Source organism: Pantherophis guttatus, chromosome 4 (genome assembly GCF_059756535.1).
Source record: "Pantherophis guttatus breed Tessera chromosome 4, ASM5975653v1, whole genome shotgun sequence".
NCBI classification, from domain to species: domain Eukaryota; kingdom Metazoa; phylum Chordata; class Lepidosauria; order Squamata; family Colubridae; genus Pantherophis; species Pantherophis guttatus.
Genome location: NC_142066.1, coordinates 59,586,121 through 59,593,367, shown reverse-complemented (window position 1 = coordinate 59,593,367; position 7,247 = coordinate 59,586,121).

Genomic DNA, 7,247 nt, shown 5'->3' with positions numbered 1-7,247 from the left:
CTCTAGTATGCTAGCGATTTATGTATCTTAGTTTATCTTAATGGTAACCTTAATGTAACTTTATTGATTTGAGCTATATTTCTACCATATCTGGGAAACCGTCTCACCAACCAGCCATAAAATCTTTCCCTTCAAAGACACAGAAACATAATTGCAAATGTCTTTTCCCAAAAGTCACACTCTCTGAGAAAGTTTGCTAACCAATAGTAGAGCCCTCCACACAAACAGACTTTCTTTCTGAGAGGATATCATTAGATAGGTGGTATGCTTTGCCCGTTCCTATACTTTATATCCTGTAAATAAATAATCTGTTTGCTATAAAGCATGGATTGCTCCAACCAAATTCCCACTTTCATAGAAAATGATTCAACCTCCAATATCCCCTTTTTGCTTTAGTTTATACTTAATTGATTAAGTAAATCTGAAAACAAGATGGAGCTGTAAATGACACAGACATTTTTTAACATTTTGATTCCTTTTAAAAGAGAGAAAGTATATTTTCCATCTGAAGTGACTACAGGTGTTGGTTTATTAAACAATTCTCTATGTTACTTTGCACGTTGGCTGGCATTCACAACAAGAGTGTACTAATAAACTGTCCAGATTTATAGTGTATTATAATTCAGTTAACAAATCAAATTTCAATGAGTGAAATCCCAGTATGGACATAAGGGCAACCTAATAATACTGAGGTAGGAAATAGTGATACTGCTGCTATGCTGGTATCTTCACAATCATAGCTACCAGGAAAAGCACATATTCAGAAAGAGGTACAAAAATGACAGGATGCCTTCTTCCCATGGTACTCAGAGCACCTTGCCACCAGCAAATAAATCAGCACTCCTGAAAAGGATCAGCTGCTGATAGAATCTGGGCACATTTATTTAAGAGAGGGAGTCTCCACCCTGGTACAGACAAAGTGTGGAAGAAAGAAGGTCCAGCAGAAGAGCAGCTGGTGGAGAACAAGGGAAGATCCAGATAGAATATAAACTTGGCAGTTGGTGTATGTAGACACTGAATCTGGATGCCTAGTAGGTGTTAGGAAGTGAAAGAGAGAGAGAGTTTAGGCAACACAAGTGTTCACAAATAGCAAAGGAGTGGGAGGGAGACAGCTACCATTGCTACATCCAGCAAGAACTGTGCTCTCTTATCTGTTATTTTAGCTTTGGGAGGGGGAGGTGTTTGCTCAATCTACATCTCAAATTCTGGGGCTAACACAGTACCTGAAAGAACGATGACCCTGAATTTACAACCATCTTTCCATTCATAGAAATTATATAGGTATATGTATACATATACATACAACACACACACACACACACACAGAGACAGAGATAGATAGATAGATAGATAGATAGATAGATAGATAGATAGATAGATAGATAGATAGATATACACATACATACCTACCATACATACATACAGAAAAAAATTCTGCACAGTATCCATCTCTACAATCTAGGTTGCTAATTCCAGCTGAAACAAATCAGTGAGATTTTCTTCATCCAGTAAATGTGTTGACACTTAACATATATATCATATTTGTATGTTTGTTTCACATATCTGCAAAATTTATATTCTAGAAAGGGCCAGGGTCAGAAGGGGGAAAATGAATAATTGATTATAATAAAGTGCCTGTAGTTAAAAAGTACCTTTTTATAAAATTAATTGATCTTCCATCTGTCAACCATTCTCTCTCTCTCTCTCAAGCATGTACAAAACTCTTACATACAGAAATGTGCACAAATTTCCTTTCTTTTTCTAGCAGAAAGAAAGGAGAGGGAGTTCTGTTTGAGAACTGAGATGTTCTAAGGTAAAGGAACAATTGCACTTGAAAGGGAAAAGGGGGACCCAGCTGGATAAAAATATGTTACAAGATGGGTTAAAATTCTCTAGGCAAAATGCCCTATCCCACAACAGCTAATCTTCAGGGTAAGTTTCAAAGCATCCATCTTTTTCAACAGATTGTAGTAAGTAGTCTATAAATTATTTGCCCTAACATTTCTCTGTCCATTTTCCTATTGATGCGAATGTACTTGTTTGCCTGACTCCTGGATATAGGCTTAATCACACTGTACATGTTATAGATCTCCACAAGACTGAGACTTGTCTCATGGTCACATGCAAATTGGGTTACCCCTCTAGGGCAGAGATGGGTTTCAGCAGGTTCTGACCAATTCTGGAGAACCGGTAGCAGAAATTTTGAATAGTTTGGAGAACGGGTAAATACCACCTCTGACTGGCCCCTCCCCCATCTATTCTCTGCCTTCCGAGTCCCAGCTGATTGGAAGGAAATGGAGATTTTGCAATAACCTTCCCCTGCCATGCCCACCATGCCATGCCCACTAAGCCATGCCATGCTCACCAAGCCACACCCACAGAACCGGTAGTAAAAATTTTTGAAACCCACCACTGCCCTAGGGGTTAGGGTTTTAAAACAAACTGAGGACAAGGTGACGTGTGAACTGAGGCTAAAAAAAGGGCATAGTTTGCCCTTGTAATCTCCTTGGAACTTGGAGAAACCGGATCAAAGTGGAAGGACATTTTATTCAGATGACTTTTATTCTATAGAAAGAGATAAAATGTCTAGGTTTAAATTTGCAGGGTTTGGATTTTTTTTATAAAAAGTAAAAAAAAAACACACAACATTGCATCATTTCTGACTGATGCCAAATCTCATCTTGTAGTTATTTATGAAATCCGGTGTTTAATATAGGCTTTCTGATATATGTAATGCCTCAATATCCCTAGTGAATGATGTGCTATGGTTGCACCCATATTGAACTGTACAGATAGCAATGAACATATCAAACTACTACAGATAGTCCTCAAATTATTACCACAATTGAGCCCAAAATTCCTGTTGCCAAATGAAACATTTAAATGAGTTTTGCCCCTTTTTATGATCTTTCTTGCTGCACTTGTTAAGTGAATCACTGCAATTGTTAAGTTGGTAATATGGTTGTTAAGTGAATCTGGCTTCCCCATTGATTTTGATCACATGACCATGGAGATGCTGAAATGGTCATAACCAGTGGTGGGATTCAACCAGTTCGCACCACTTCGGGAGAACCAGTTGTTAACTTTCTGAGCAGTTTGGCAAACTGGTTGTTGGAAGAAATAATTAGGGCAGAGAACCGGTTGTTAAATTACTTGAATCCCACTACTGGTCATAACTGTAAAAACAGTACTTTTTTCAGTACTGTTGAAATTTTGAACGATTGCTAAACAAACTGCTATAAATTGAGCATTACCTGTATACTTTTTCATAAATACAATTTAGTCATTGTGGATATTGAAACACTATATATCAGTGATGGTGAACCTTTTCAGCACTGAGTGCCGAAAAAGGAGCACGTGCATGTCCTTGTCTGGGCCGCAACTGAAAAGAGAACCTGCCTTAGGGCACATGCGCATGCCCAAAAATAAACCTCTGGTTTCCGCCATGAGCATTTGTACCAGCCAGCTAATCTTCTGGGTTTCTAGTGCACATACGTGTGTGACAATCACCTGGCCAGCGTGCATGCTCATGCAGGAAAACAGAAGACCAGCTCTTCCAGTTTCCAGCACTGCTTCACGCACAAAGGCTAGTTGATCGTCATGTGCGCTTGCATGCCAGAATGTGTCCTTCAGATATGCATGCCATAGATTCACCATCATGGCTATATATCAACATTTCCCAAAAATGACTTCCGGTTGACATTACCGTGGTATCGGACATGAGGAGCAGGTCTCCGCACTCCCACACTGACTTATCCTTGTTGGAGGGCTCCAAAAGGAGATAAAGCCACCATGTAGGGGTGGTAGAGAAAAGAGGGGCACCATGTACTTCAGGGAGAGCAGCAATTCTCCTGCTGAACTCAGGGCTTCTTCCCTTTCCCTCGATGAAAAGAAGAGGGAGCCAAGGCAACAAAGAAAGTGCTTATTTTGGGGTTCAAAAAAATAAGAAAGCATCTTATTTTCAGGGAAACATGGTATTAAAAGAAAATTAAAAATTAAAGAAAAGAAAAAAAGAAAGAGGAAAATCCAGGAAAAGAGACTCTTAGAACTATTTTTAAAGTGGCAAACTACCATAGAAAGAAAAATCCTAGACCCGAAAGAAAGGAACTAAGGGGAGAAAAGCAAAATACCTTTTAAAACATAGAAAATATGGGTTTTTAATTGGATAGGCGTTGTTTTGGAAAGGCATAAAAATGCTGGACTGTCTACTTGAAATTACTTGAATAGTGGACTTTGTTCACATAAACTGAACCAAATTTGGATCAGTTATATCTATAAGACATGAAACAACACTGAAACCTAAGCTGAGGGTTTCATCTACTGATGAATGGAATATATCAGACCCCTACAAGTCTAGAAAAACTTTTTGATGAGAGTAATAACATTCATCTGGAGGATTGTGGTGACACTTACTGTTTTATAACCAGTTGCTTTATGATTACTGGAGATCCTATTATGAGAATAAGAGGTAAAGCAAAGTGATTTTTGATTTGCAGAAGCTTCCTGGACTACTTAAATGGAACTGATTAACAACTCTGAGGTGTAAAGGGCTATGATTACTGAACTTTCTGAGGAGTAATATTGGACTGGAAAATATTGCTTTTGGATTTGAGTAAGAGCGGGACATTAAATTAAGACAAGATGCTTCATCGGGGGAAAGAGGTGAGATTTCAAGAGAAATTGCATTGATGTTTCAAAGCATTAGGAGTACTATGGAAAAGAATCACAGAGAGATAAAGTACCTAATGTAAGGCATACATGGGAAAATACAACTGATGATAAACGAAGATCAAAGAGTCCAGGAAAAAGAGGAGATAGCAGAAAGAATGGAAGAAAAGACAGAACAGACAAACCAGCAAACAAAAGCAAAAGATGGGAAGGAGAAGATGATAAAGACAATAATGACTGATGAAATAAACCAAGGGAAAAGCACTTTAAGAGATTTGGGTGGATATTCTGGAAACCTGGCAGTTAGGAGGATAGAGATGGGAGAAATATTTAGTCTAAATGGTGAAGGTACAAATGTTGATAGAGATAAAGATCCAAGACAGGACCAAGGGAGGCAAGCCAAAAAAACAATAAGAATTAAAGTATTAAAACGGGCGAGAGACGATGGATAGAAAGAAATTATTATAGATATTTTCTTCTTCTTTTTTTTTCTAATATAATGATGGCCTGATTAGAATTTTATAGAGGAAGAAATAAGAATACACACGTTTATATATTAGGATTAGTAATAGTGATCTGATTTAGGGAGAATATTAGCAGATATAATTTTCCCCCCTTCTTTTTATATAATAGAATATAAGTAACAATTCGATGGGAAAGACTAGAGGGTGAAAGATGGTATTACCATGTACGTTTATAACATTATTGGCATTAAAATGAAATATTGAAAAATTTCCTTTAAAAATCATGTATATCAATTCTAGGATTATATAAATTTGATTAATATAATCATTATTACAATTATAATTACTGATGTTTGTATCAAAATGAATCATACCCAAGGACCACACTGTTCATGTATTGATATTGATGTATATTTAAAAATAAAAAAATATATTAAAAAACATTTCCTAAAAACATGGATTTCAAGCAATCAATAACATCATTGATGGCAACATAGTATATAATGTGATTGTTTATTTGCCCATATCTACTTTGCCTTTGTATCTGCAAGTCAGAGACATAGCCATGGCACATACAGCTCCTAAATATACCAAAAATTTCATGGCTGACCTAGAACAACGCTTTCTTAACTCTCACCCCCTGAAGCCCCTCTTTTACTTGAGAGTTTGTTATGAAATTTTAATCAACTGGATCCTAGAAATAAATGTCTTATTAAATGACCTCAATAACTTCTACTATTTTCTTCCATTGTGATAGGCATTGTCATGTGCCAGCAACACTCCTCTGGATTCTATTTAAGATAAATAAAACAAATATTGACATCTATAATCAAATCTAAAGTTTGACATCTATATTCAAAACAAGGACAAAATAATTTTAGGACATTTCAGCCTCCCAGGAAATTCAGCGGATCTCAAAGTTATTGTTTTGGAAAGGTGGAATCTAAACAATATCTTCAAGGGATAAATGGTTACTTTTTCATACTTCAAAACCTTTTAGATTATCTTAGATGCAATATCCCAAAGGTGCTTTTTTCAAAAGGCATTGGATTTTTTTCTTGAAAACATTTCACTTCTCATCCAAGGAGTTTTTTCAGTTCTGACTCAGTTCAGAACTGAACTGTGGGACCGAGATATGGAGAACAAAAGGGCTTCTGGAGGTAGAAGTTTAAATTTCTAGTCTTCCAACCTACAGGTTTAGCTGTGTATATCTAATTGTGTGCCATCAAGTTACTGATGATTTTTGGTCACAACATTGAGAGATTTTCTCCAGGACATTCTATTCCCAATGTGGTCCTTCAGTTCTTCCAGTGATGCATCTATTGGCACTCTGATTTCAGACAGTGTAACTGTCTTGTTAGAGGTATCTTTAGTAAACATTTTGTATGGTCAACAAATTAATCCTTTTGCTTTTATTTTTCATCATGTATGTGCAGAACTTGCAATTGTTGATTCCATTTTTTCCTATTACCCTCTACTACCTTTTTTTTTTAATTGAAAAAGTTTTTCAAATACAAATTTTCCCCCTTTTTTCCCCCCTCCTCCCTAACCCTCCTCCCCCTCCCCTCCCCCTGTGACTTCTTCATAATAAAACCCAAATACATAACAGATTATATAATACTTTACCATCCCCTTACTCCATCCCCATATGCTGACCCTTTCTTTCTAATAAGATTATTATCTGCCCCTTATACTATACATTTCAAAATGACATTCTACTATAACATTATATAATAACTCCTAATTTAGCATAATAGTAAATCAAATCTTTTATGTATATTAATCTAACATTTCAAAACGACCTTCCGCTATAAAACTATATAATAAATCCTAATTTAACATTTATTCAGTTCATAATCTACCCATTTCCTTCACCCCCATCGTTATATCTCTTAACTCAAATCTTTTACATATATTCATATCTAAACATAATATCCCTTTTCTTTAACTAAACAATAAAAAAACTAACCTGTCTCCACCCACTTTCCTACAAGACTACCATACTTAATAATTCTTAATATCTTTGTTCTTCTGCCCAATCCACTAGAAATTATTCCCTTATGTAAATAAAATCCTCTTAAAAAGACTTTAAGCTTGTAATCCATATAATATCTT